Genomic DNA, 13,463 nt, shown 5'->3' with positions numbered 1-13,463 from the left:
CTCATTGTTAGTGGCTTGGAACTCACAAGCTATGGAGTGGGGTATTATGTCCCCCTGTGGCAATTTTAGTAGTATACCAAGCCTCGTGCCTTTGACATTTGAGGATCCATCAGTATGTAGTATCCAAGGATCCTTGGTCTCTTCCAGCTGCTGGACTTCCAATTCGGCTTCCTTTTGTAAATCACTACTGAAATCAGCCACAAAGTCTGCTAATGCTTGGGATTTGATGGCTGTTCTAGGCTCGTATCTTATATCATAGGCACTAAGCTTTACTGCCCACTTAGCCATCCTTCCAGACATCTCTGGTTTCCTGAGGACATTCTTAATTGGAAAATTAGTTTTAACAACAATAACATGAGTTTCAAAATAATGTCTTAACTTAGTAGATGCCATAATTAATGCAAGAATAAGTTTTTCAAGGTGTGAATACCTAGATTCAGCATCAAGTAAACTCTTACTTACATAATAGACAGGATATTGTATATCTTCATGATCCTTAACAAGGACTGCACTTACTGCTTTTGAGGATACCGCAAGATATAAGGATAACACATCTCCTTTTTCTGGTTTCATCAATGCTGGAGCTGAGGATAGGTATTCTTTAAGGGCTCGTAAAGCACTCTCATGCTTCTCAGTCCACTCAAATTTCTTGTTCTTCCTTAGGATATCATAGAATTCTTTACACTTCTCAGACGATTTGGATATAAATCTGTTTAAAGCTGCTATCCTGCCTGTTAGCCTTTGCACATCCTTAGCGTTGGCAGGCGATTTGATATTCACCAATGCTTTGATTTGTTCTGGGCTTGCTTCAATGCCCCTCTTGGTTACTATATATCCTAAGAATTTACCTGCTTTAACACCAAAGTGACATTTTGAAGGATTAAGCTTCATGTTATATTTGTCAAGGATATCAAATGCTTCCTCTAAGTCTCTTAGGTGATCCTCAGCTTTTATGGATTTCACCACCAAATCATCTACGTACACTTCCATAATCTGTCCAATCTGATCCTTGAACATCATATTCACCAGCCTTTGATATGTTGCACCTGCATTCCTTAATCCAAACGACATAGCAATATAACAATATAAACCAGTTGGGGTCATAAAAGCCGTATCCTCTTGGTCAGATGGTTCCATCTGAATTTGTTGGAATCCAGATGAAGCATCCATAAAAGTCAACAGTTCATGACCCGCCGTTGCATCCACCATGGAGTCAATGTGGGGTAATGGGAAAGGATCCTTGGGACATGCCTTATTTAAATCAGTGAAATCGACACATACCCTCCACTTTCCATTTTTCTTTTGAACAACAACCACATTGGCCAGCCATCTTGGATACTTCACTTCTCTAATCATACCTGCTCGTAGCAATTTCTCTACCTCTTCCTGGATAATAGCATTTCTTTCTGGTGCAAACTTCCTCCTTTTTTGATGGATTGGTTTGAATGACCTGTCAATGCCAAGTTTATGAGTGATAATATCCTTAGATATACCTGTCATATCCTCATGTTTCCATGCAAAGGTAGACTTTCTTCTTTTGAGGAAGGATACAAGGTCCTCTTTCATTTTGCCAAGGATCCCTGACCCGATATAGATTTTGGACTCAGGATCATCAGGATCCATGAGGATTTCTACCACATCCTACTCTCTTGCCTCCAAGACATCCCTTGGAGGATACTTTAATTGCTATTGCTCCCTTGATTTCGAGGCTGGTTTCATTGATGAAGTATAACAATCCTTGGCCTCCTGCTGATCACTATCGATCTTGACTATTCCCCAAGGGCTAGGGAGCTTGACACATTGATGGTAGGTGGATGGGACTGCCTTCATATCGTGTATCCAGGGCCTGCCAAGGATAACATTACAACAAGATAAACAGTCAATAACACAAAATTTTTGATAATTATGTAATCCTTCAACATAGATTGGGAGTTTGATGTCCCCCAGGGTTCTCTTAGTTTCACCACTAAATCCCACAAGCACGGAGGATCTTGGTATGATATCTGATTCAGGGATACCCATTTTCTTTAGAACATCCAACTGGATAATGTTCACCGAGCTTCCTCCGTCTATAAGGATCCTGCGGACAAAATGGTTAGAAATAAAAAGAGTAATAACTAAACTATCATGATGAGGATCCTGGATGTCAACACGATCATCCTCATCAAAGGTTATGACTTTTCCTTCCGAGACACTTGATGTTCGAACAGGTCTTTCTCCATTATCCATTTTAGCCTCCTTTGCATGCCTTTTAGCTGCTGAGAAGGATGTGAAGAATGGTAAGAAAGATCGAAAGAAGGGTGGAGATAATATGAAGGAAAAAGAAGTAGAACCAATTGCATTTGAAAGAAGGAACGACACACAGACCTGATCCGGTACCGGAATCCCACCGGAAACCCATATCCATCACCGGTTTCCACCATGGTTGCCGCCAGCCACGTCCCTACCACCACCGTTGTAAATCACAACCATCAAGGATGTCCGTCGCTTTGGGGCCGTCGGTTGTGCAGGGTTGAACAGTCGGAACCCTAGAGCCACCACCGCCCTTTAGCATGAATTATGACACTGGGGAGGGAGGCTTCTCTCTATATCTTGTTCTTGCTCTTGTCTGTACAATCCGAATCAACACGTAGCTAGGGAGAGAGGTTTGGTGGCTGTAATAGAAACAGCCATCTGGCCCTGTAACATAGAGCCAGACAAGTGTGTCACTGTTCATTCTGTTTACTTATTATAAGATTAAGATTGAATTATTTTATAAGGGTCATAATCAAATACGTAGTCTCCTAAAAATAGAAAGTTCTAGGAAGAGTATCAAACGGACTTCGATTGATCACATTCAAGCAGCATTGGAATCGTCTCATTAAACTCTACGATTTGAGATCTTAAGTTTTCGCTCTTTTGGATTTATAACTTGTAGATTTTAGATAAGTTTTCGCTTTTGGATTTATAACTTGTAGATTTTAGAATTTTTGTTTAGATCATTGTGTCTTTTTGTTTAGCATTGTGTTTTTTCTATATTTGCGTCACTATGTCTTTTTACAACTCATTGTGTCTTTTTTCCTTCACATTGTGTTATATTTCTCTGCATTGTGTTATATTTTGCGATCCATTGTATCTTTATACCATTCTGTTTTTAGAAGACTTGGTAGGACTACTTTACCCTATTTTATAATCCAAATTACAATGATTTCTATGTTTTATATTAATTTTAGTTAATATACATATACATATTCATATTAATTTTATAATCCAAAAATATGGATGTTTTATTATATACATATTCATGCAGAGAAACTACCTTAACCCATTTATTTACTGCTTTTTCGGCTCTAGTTGATTTTATACAACTCCATTACAAGAGTTTTTAATAGATGTTGGACGTTTTTAACCGTTTAGCGTTGAGTGCTATAAATATGTCTATGTACTTGATTCTTTTGCTAGTTGGAAGATAGAACATAGTGATCACGTACTTGTAAGAAATGGACTGATCAAAACGGATCCAATAAGGCTATTGTAAGAAATGGACGGAACAATAAGGCTAAATAGCTAAAATTAACCGCGGGAACAAAAGTGTATAGCATCCAAAAGATGTATTCTATACCTTCCAACCAAGGAAACAAAAGTGAATAACATCAAGAAGGTTCCAACCATATATTTCACGACAGTTGATGACTCCTTGACCACCACATCTAGGCTATGATTGTTCGTTCAGGAACACTATCTTTGCGCTATAATTGATGTAGATTTGAACACAATATGCAAATATCTTTGAATCACACTCAACCTAACCACGTTATGGTAGGAGGGTGTCGACTCTAATAAATCACAACAACATTTTAAAAATATTAATATGTTACACAACCTAACCACCTGACGCGTTATGGTAGGATGGTGTCGATTCTAATAAATCACAACATTTAAAAAATATTAATATGTTACACAACCTAACCACCTGAAGCTGCTGACTCATATATTTATTCGTGTCTTGCGGACCCACTTAACGCGCCAGGTGGTTAAGTTGTGTAACATATTAATATTTTTAAAATGTTGTTGTGATTTATTAGAGTCGACACTCTCCTACCATAGCGTGGTTAGGTTGAGTGTGATTCAAAGATATTTGCATATTGTGTTCAAATCATGGTGTCATTTTCGGGTAGACATGTTTAATGTTAGTTTGTGGAAACTAGATGTTAGTACCCACCGCAATGCGGCGGGGGCATAGCATAAGCCGATTTTTTGGTCACATGAAGTTGGTTTCTTTGTATCACATCACGTAATCTACCAAGCTTAGTTGTACAACATCTCTAAACTGAAATAAAAGCCTCAAAACCGCACAAACATCATCAACATCAAAAACGTTTGCAACATACTCATTGAAGCCGATAATTGTCATACTTCCACAACATCCAATTATACTTGACAAACCTAACCAAATTCAAACAACAAAAGCTATTTATATTCATAACTTCATACTACTATAACAACACACGGCCTTCCAGTTCCATTGCCTTCACTCCAATCCAAATCAACATCGTTCGGCACCGTAACCACCAGCTCTCCGTGACTAAACTCCGCCGTAGCAAGCTCTGGCACCGTATCCCGCGACAACCTAAAACGCCACATATTCAGTTTCATCTCACAATGAATAAGCATGACAAAACATCCCGTGTTTTTTTTTTTTTTTTTTTTGCGCCTAGGCCCCAGGCATGGCGTATATGCCTTAAGTACGCCTCAAACTGAAACCAAAAAACTACTCAAGGTCGATTTATTTTCCTGTCAACTACATACAATACGATATTGTTTGTACTATAATTATTCAGTTAATTAAATTAAAATGAGACTTGGTCAAAGAAATTGTGTGAGGATATTTATAAATGATTGTAATCGTTTAAACAAATTAACGACTGGTCGAGATCGACTGAGCGGGTTCTTTCTTTTTTCATAGCTTGTCTTGATCGACCTCATTCACACCTGTTAAACTTAAGAAAACTGCCAAGATAATAAAGGTGCAATGCGTGTATAAAAAGTTTTATTTTTTTCAAGTTTATTAGATCAAAAGGGTTTGAATTCAGGTGAAACAGGTAAAAGTTTTTATTTGGTTGAAAGCCAAAAACCAAACCGAATTCTTATTTGGTTTACAGTTCCATTTGACCCTTACCGAATCAGTTCCGTTTTCAGATCCACCCAAATAAACTTCCAACCCGAACCAAACAACCTAAAACCCAAATCGATAAACACCCCAAGAATAATCTTGAAAATGCACATCCAGACACTCCTAAAATGTTAAATTAGGATAAACTTACAGCAACTGGGAGACCAGTATGAAATACACTATCCGAATTCAAGAAGCTGAACACCGGATTCTGATTCGCATACTCAAGAACTGATCCAATCTACATCAAACAACCCACAATTCATCCAGCATATAATCATCAATCATTCACAGAAATATAATAATCAAAACCACAAAACCCAACTTACAGCAACAATGGCACGACGAATCTACGTTAGATTTATGTGTTAAGTCGGTGGAACAAATCAAATTTACATAACCAGGTTTATAAAACAAATCATGAAGGTGGATCGTAAGTTCTTAACCTCACCGGCCACAAAATAGATCGGAGCTGTACGTGAAACAATCCACAAAGCAAAACATCTTACTACACTTTATCCATAAATCAACTAATAATAAATAAGCTCCCAAATTAATAAATAAACACCATAACTATCACAAACAAATGAACAATCTACAAAGCAAATCAGCTTACAAATAAACAATTAACGGTTTAATAATTAACCGCACGATCAAACAAATTGACGAAAAAAATTCAAAAAAATCCATCATCACATCAAATCCTCATCATCACTTTACTTTGACAATAAATCATCAAACTATTCATAAATAACCTCGCAAAACTTATAAACATATACCATAACTATCACAAACAATCTACAAAGTAAAACATCATAATAAGAAAGCCTAATCAGCCTAACATGCAACTAAATTATAGAAAAATCACAAACCAACATCAAGATTCAATTCCATAAAAATAAAAAATAATACCTTTCTAACCATGTCTTGCTATACCTGAATGACCTCGTATTTCAAACATCCGAAGACAAAGCAACCTGTATATCATTCTTCATCTTCCACAAAAGTGGAAAGCACACTTTTCTTACTAAAACCAACCCAAAATATGGTTTGAGAAATACGGGAAAATCAACAAACGTACTAAGCAGATCTAAACGAAAATGAAACATGCATACCTAAATTCGGTCACCAGAAAGTTGTTGAAAAGTCGCTGGAACCCTAGAAAATCCACCATCATCAGTCATCTAACCACACATAGGGTTTGAGATCGTCGCCTGATGAGACGATTCAACCACCCCACGCCATCGACCTAACCTCCATTTAAACCCTTTATCGTGACTGTCGTTAATCGCCCCCAGAATCTTTCATCAACTAATACGTGTCCTTGCTGCCGTAGATACGGCGGCGGTGGCTGTCACAGTGGCGGGGAAGCTAATACAGCAGTGGTGGAGCGGTGGTGGCGGATGGTTCTCTCTCTGGATTGTATGATGTGGATTTGTGGTACCGATCTGGTCTTGAAACCCCGAACCTTTATCTTTGTCTCGTTACCACCGGAATCCGGCTGGAGAGGGGGGCCGAGAGTCGTTGCTCTTGTTCCTGGAGAGAAGTTTATGAGGCGGTGTTGGGTGGTTGTGTTGGTGTTGATGGAAAAGAAAAAAACCAGGGTCATACATGTATTAGATGATGATGAAGCACTTACTTGTACACACAAATACAACATACATTTGCACAAAAAAGAATTTATGCAAGAGGTACAACTCCTACTGCACATAGATGTTGCTAATTTATATATGGAATAATGAGTAGTACCTACTACCTAGTGACGTAGTAACTTATTATAGATTCAGTTACTATGGCTCAAATTAAATCATTTTTTTGTAATCGGTGTACTTTTAGTCTGTTTTTTTTTTCTTTATCTCTTAGTTCAGTTAACAAATTTGGTTTAATACATTTAGCTCGAGATCAAAAGAAGGAAATGGAAATATTTGGAAAATGCGTAGTTAGAAGTAATGAATAATGTTTTAGAAATTAAGAGGCTGTAAAGATGCCAAGATGGAAAATTAATTTCACACTGTAAAAATAATTGTTTGAGGAAAATTATAAGAAAAGTTTCAAATTTCAACAGTTTTAAATAACCCTTCTAAAATTTAAATACGAACTTTTCGAAAAACCCTAAATGGGTTAACAAATTAATCAAATTATAAAAGTGTCGTATTCGGAGAATTTTTTTGCATAAATAAGTGGTTTAGACAAAAAAAAGAGTGTGTTTAGGTGATCTGTGATTTTTGTTACAACTCTAGGTATGTCGCCATATGAAACAGCGACCTTTCATGCATATTCTGTCAAAATTCTGCAAAAGCTGCAAGGTTATAGAAGATTGTTGCTTGAAACAGCAATGTTATAGAAGATCTCTGTTTGAAACAACAACCTTAAGAAGGTCGCTGTTTGAAACCACCAACTCATACAAGATTGTTGTTTGAAAGAGAAACGTTAAACAAGATCGCTGTTTCATACTGCATTCTTATACAAGATCGCTGAATGATACTGCCACCTTATAAAAGATTGTTGTTTGAAAGAGAAATGTTAAACAACATCGCTATTTCATACTGCATTCTTATAAAAGATTGTTGTTTCATGTTGCATTCTTATATAAAATCATTGTTTCATAGAAATATGTAATTTAAGATTGATGTTTGATTTAGCTAACTTAAAATAAACCATATACGTTGTTCAGTATGCATGTTGGTCTTATAACCCAAATATAATACAAACTGATGGATGCACAAGAAGTCTTCTTCTGTAACACAATGATGTTAAAATAATATAATGTTGAAAATAATATAATGATGATCTTGCAATTGTGTCGGTATGATGTTCTTTATAAAAGATGTTCGGGGCTTGATATTTCAGGCGATACAAAAATTTTGTCAAAGTATGCTCTTGGATCATTCGGGTCATCATTCATCATGATGTTTTTCTCAGTTTTAATTTTCGTATACCAAGTGGGAAAATCTTGTGTGGAGGAGAACGATCATTCTCATCTACCACCTCCTCCCGTAAGGTGTACGAGGATAATGACTCAACTGCTACTGTGGATGCTTCTACCGGCTGCTACTGAGTCTTGTGGAAGATTCAGCCGCTCAGGTTGTTTGGCGGTTTATTCTCATCTACCACCTCCTCCCGTAAAGTATTCTGCAACTTCTGGTGGGGGGATGAGCCTGTCGAACAGTCATCATCACCCCCGTTTTCGGTAGGAGATTTAGCTCCTATTGCATCATCCTGGTTTTTGTTCAACCTTCCCTGTCACGCTTATCCGGGATTTTGCAAACCAGGTAACTATGGGTCATTCGGTGGAAACAGGTTTAAGTCGTCACCCAAGTCTAAGGGGTTTGGTTCAGGATTTTGATAACGGCTCCGGTGATCTTCTTGACTTTGGTTATGGGCAAAGTACTGATAGTCTGTTTGGTTGTCCGGCATAAAGGTCATGATCTGTGACGAGGGGGTAACAAACCCCGCCTGACTTACGTGGGGGTCCACAAACTGATTGTTGTTACCCACATCATTTTGTGTAAAGTCCAATAAGTCGTTCATGTCATACTCGTCGGAGTTGCATACCGTAGCCAAAATTGACTGTCATGTATCAGTATTATCATTGTTTGCGGCTAGATTAGCGCCGGCAAACATACTGCCAATGTTTTGTGCCCCACCAAAGTTTCCAGCATACTGATCATTTTCATTAACACCGGATCCTGATCCCCCCTGTTTCGAAGTTCGTGCCCCAATTTGATGTCCCCGGCTCTTGAACGTTTCTACCACCACATCCACGACGTCGTGGCCTCCCTAACCTCTGTGTACGAGGATATGAAACTAGGTCCACTGGCTCCTGTGTCAGGTGAGTCAGATACTGTGTGTATTCTGGAACATTAGACATATCAAGGGCCAGATACGCCGCACCCTAAATAAAGTCAAGATCTTCAGATCGGTGTATTAGACCCATCGTCTCCGACTGCAAAAAAAAAAAAATTAATAATCATAGTTAATTTTTATACTAACAATAACTTGAATAATAATAAAGGTAACCTTGCATAATTTTAAACTTAAATATACCATAATTTGGACCCTTGCTCCTTCATCTTGGAAGCCGCTCATGGGGCCAGGTGGCAACCGTAGGTTCGTCATATATAACATGATATGCTGCATGTAGTGCCGGCTCTAGCATAAGTGAGCTAAGGCTAGGGCTTTAGGCCCCACAATTTTAAGGGCCTCTGATTTTCCAAGGCTAGTATTGTCCTTTCTCATAACTTATTTTTATTAGATTATACCTAGAAAGAAAATAGAAAAAAATGATAGCGGAGAAGATGAGTTCTCTGTTTCCTTCAAAGAGATAACCTTGAAGAAGATGACCTTGAAAAAGATCACCAAATAAAAAATAAAAAAAGGTGAATAGGTGGTGATTGATATGATTACATGGCATTTCCCTTTTTATTTACCCTTTTGTTTGTTTGTTTAAGTATTCATTTGATGAGTTAATGTGATATATTTTTCCTTTTGTTTTTTTTATAGTTTTATATAACAACTTATATAAATTTCTTTATTTTGCTTTAATGTATTTAGTTATATTTATATTTAAACAACTTGTATCAGACGTAATATATATTTTGGTCTTGAACTACATGTTTATTAATGTGTGTTGATAAAAAATAGAGCGGAAGAAATAGTATGCCTTAGTTATTCAACTTAGATATTAACGGTTATTATTGAAATAAGAATTATATGTTAAATCAAAAATTAGAGAACATATTTTGTTTGTGCCGATATGTTATTTAGAGATGCGCTATTGTGAAAACAATACAAAAATAAGAAAAATTCTTACACTCTAAAAACAACTTATATAGTAAAAAGACCTCCATTCTATTGTTTGCTTTAGGCCCCGAGAAACGTTGAGCCGGCCCTGGCTGCATGAACCACGCCATGTAATCATCGGCAACGGAAACAGATGTGATGAATTCCCCGTTTACCAAGTTTTGATGACGTGTGTCCCACCCACGAACATACTGATCGTGACGAGATCTCCAATTCCACCCGGTTTTCCCGATCCGGTTTATAGAATGAAGCCTGGCATGATCAGTATTACTTATGGCAATTGGGGTAGGTATATACTAGACCATGCCAAACTGTCTCATCACTCGTTGAGGATAGTGATGCTCCACAACCGAGTAGTATATTAGAGGGCAAGAACTCAGCCAAATTCCCATACCACTCCGACATATATCGGGGAGTCTACCCACAATGTCGTCGTAGGGTCTTTAGAAACGTGTTCAAAATAACTTTTATATGTCAACAACTAACTACCATACCATTGCCTCGTTCATAAATTGCAGCTGAGATCTATATGTTCTCAGGCAATGTGTGGGAACCTCTGTACAGCTTAAGCTTCCCTTCCACCTACAAAGATAAATAATAAATTAACATAGTGTTATATACGTACCGAAAAAATAATTTAAAATTTTTCCAATTTAGTATACCGAGCAGCTAACGGGGCATTGTAGTGGAACTCGGCAATAACAGGAGCAAAACAACGAAACCTCTCCCAAGCCCACACTTGTAGAAGCGACATTGGGCCAGTAACGCTTATAGCATCAGGTGCTGCAGCGTTACAAAGGTTTCTGTAAAGGTGGGATAACACAGCGCTGCCCCAACTATAACCCGAACATGCAGGCAAATCTTCAAGAAACTCCAAAAAATTTAGAGAAATCAGGTTGTTTGCATTATCAAGTAAGACTGTGCACCCTATCAAATAAAATATTATTAAGCGTGCACGAATAATGCAGTCTTCATCTGATGCTTCGTTTTCGGAAAAATCCGACTTTATTTCTTCTAAAACTCGCACCGAATTAACCCTTTTGCCCTTCACTTGAGTTTCCGCAGGGGTAAACCCCAACAGATTTTGACACTTGGATACTACAGTATACACTGTTATACCAGTGTCAGCCCCACATACAGGCTCCCCCTCTATTGGTAGCCCCCACAGCACGTTAACATCCTGTAATGTCACAGTGGTTTCTCCGAAAGGAAGGTGAAACGTGTGAGTTTCTGGCCTCCACCGCTCAACCAACGCGCTTATTAACGCGCGGTCTATATACCGGTACCCAATGTCCAGTATCCCACCGAATCCTGCTACACGTATTAAAGCTTCTACCCTTGGACCAACCGGATGTTGTTTCATATACTTCCAGAACAACCGATCTGATCGTTTAATATTTATCGGGTTACTGTAATTTTCTAGATTTTTGAAAACCTCAAACGCCCGGTGATCCTTGTTCAAAAACACCGTTGCATTAAGAGGACCAGGATGACATTCGAAACTCATTTTAGGCAGATCAAATTTCACAGAAAATGTATTTGTAAAGTAAGGTTTGAAGGTTGGTTTGTTAGGTTTTTGAAATGAAGTATACTTCTGGTTTGGTTTATATTCATCTTTAAAGACCCCTTTCTCTGCAAATATGACAACTTCAGAGATTTGACTACACACCCCTTTCTCTGTATTACTCATCCCTGTATGATTTTTAGAATCCAAAGTCATAAATAGTGTAATTCTTACACAACCAGAATTAAAAATTACAGTGAAATTAAACTTTGGATGATCTAGTTATATCATGCATTGTAAGAATGCATGCATTGTAAGAATGCAGAGGTCATGCATGCTATAGAAAAGAGGGAGAGGTCTGATTTTTGCAGTCTTTATTGGCCACAATTTTAAATTGTAGTGTCACATGTGCCTGCAAACGATTCGGCGATTTTTAATAAGAATTCTGTTTGAAACAGCAACCTTATTTAACATTTCTGCACCATTCAGCGACCTTTTACAACAATTCTGTTTGAAACAGCGATTTTATATAAGAATGCAGAAACAAACAGCGATCTTTAATAAGAATTCAGTATGAAACTGCGATCTTTAATAAGAATTCTGTATCAAACAGCGATCTTTGGTAAGGTTGTTGTTTCAAACAACGATCTTATGAAGGTTGCTGTTTCAAACAGCGATCTTTAATAACATTGCTGACTCAAATAGCGATCTTTAATAACATTGCTGATTCAAACAGCGATCTTCAGGCCTTTTGCAGCTTTTGGACAGAACTTGTGTGGAAGGTCGCTGTTTCAATTGGCGACATACCTAGAGTTGCAACAAAATTCAGGGATCACCTAAAGACACTCTTTTTTTCTCTAAACTACTCATTTATGCAAAAAATTCGTATTCGGATTGACATCTTACCGAGCCGGTGGTCTCACTAGAAGCAGCCTCTCTATTCCTACGGGGTAGAGGTAAGGCTGTCTATATCTTACCCTTTTCAGACCCTACCTTAGCTTTGCTATTGGTGGGATATACTGAGTATGATGATGAGGATTCGGATTGACATGTTTTATAAATAGTGTGATAATCGACCAAAAACCTTTTTTTACAATTTTCGTATAGACTCATTCCCGTACTAGCCGGAGCCCAGATGGCCGGGATGGATTAAGAGATGTTATTTTCTTTGGGTTAGAGTTATAATTGGGTTTGATGAAGGACCTTTTTAACATAATAGAAGGCTGTGATTCTTTTGGGCTTTATTTTAACAAAAGGATTACAATAGTAAGCTGCTGCTGTTTCCCACTGGGGTTAATGAAAGACGTCCCTTTGTTACGCTAACATAAGTTTGCTCTATATAATTCAAAAGTCATTGTTTTCTGAAATTATATAAATGTTTCCCACCGAGGTTGATGAAAGACAGTAACATAAGTTAGCTTTATATAATTCAAAAATCATTGTTTTCTGAAATTATATGATATGTGCCGCATGCATACATCATGCAACCCACAAGTAGCATATTAGTTTACTTTAGGCTAGTGTTAGTTTCTTTATTTTAAGTCATGTGGTAGTGGACAAGTTATTAAGTCTATTTATAGGCAAGATGTTTTAGTTTATTATTAAAAATATAGAAGTGTCTCAACTCTTATTTCTTGTTATTTTCTTGAGTTTGACTCACTCAATGGGTTATTTATCACAAATCTGATTGGTACATATCATTATATAAATATTATTATATTAAATTAAAATAATTACATTTAGTAATATCACTTGAACATAGTAACTTTCTAGAAACACTTTATAGAGTAATTAAATTGCTATCTAAGTCCATGTGTTTTGGTCATTTAACTAGTTGGGTGCTTAGATATTTCTAAAATTTATGTCAACCTAAACCGTTTTGACCCATACAAAGAATTATCCGTTTTAAGCAACACGTCCCTACTACTGGTTTTGTCATCTCTATCTCTTCGCACATGAATAAATAAAATTAAGATATATAAACAAGAAAGATTCAAAAGTGAA

At 37.3% G+C, this 13,463-nt stretch overlaps 1 long non-coding RNA gene across 2 annotated transcripts; it reads right to left on the bottom strand.

The window, feature by feature from the left end:
- Positions 1-4,317: 4,317 nt before the first annotated feature.
- LOC110872988 lies at positions 4,318-6,760 on the bottom strand. 2 transcript variants are annotated; one of them, XR_002554851.1, is made up of 3 exons: positions 6,065-6,261; positions 5,304-5,393; positions 4,318-4,609 (listed from the first exon to the last, which is right to left on the bottom strand). It is a non-coding gene; the product is annotated as an uncharacterized LOC110872988 (long non-coding RNA). The 2 variants fall into 2 exon arrangements; XR_004865245.1 differs by having other exon boundaries at positions 5,304-6,760.
- Between the last annotated feature and the right edge of the window lie 6,703 nt (positions 6,761-13,463).

Source organism: Helianthus annuus, chromosome 8 (assembly GCF_002127325.2).
Source record: "Helianthus annuus cultivar XRQ/B chromosome 8, HanXRQr2.0-SUNRISE, whole genome shotgun sequence".
In the NCBI taxonomy this organism is placed as follows: Eukaryota; Viridiplantae; Streptophyta; class Magnoliopsida; order Asterales; family Asteraceae; genus Helianthus; species Helianthus annuus.
The sequence above is the reverse complement of the archived record's forward strand: the minus strand, read 5'-3'. Positions and strand labels throughout refer to the sequence as shown.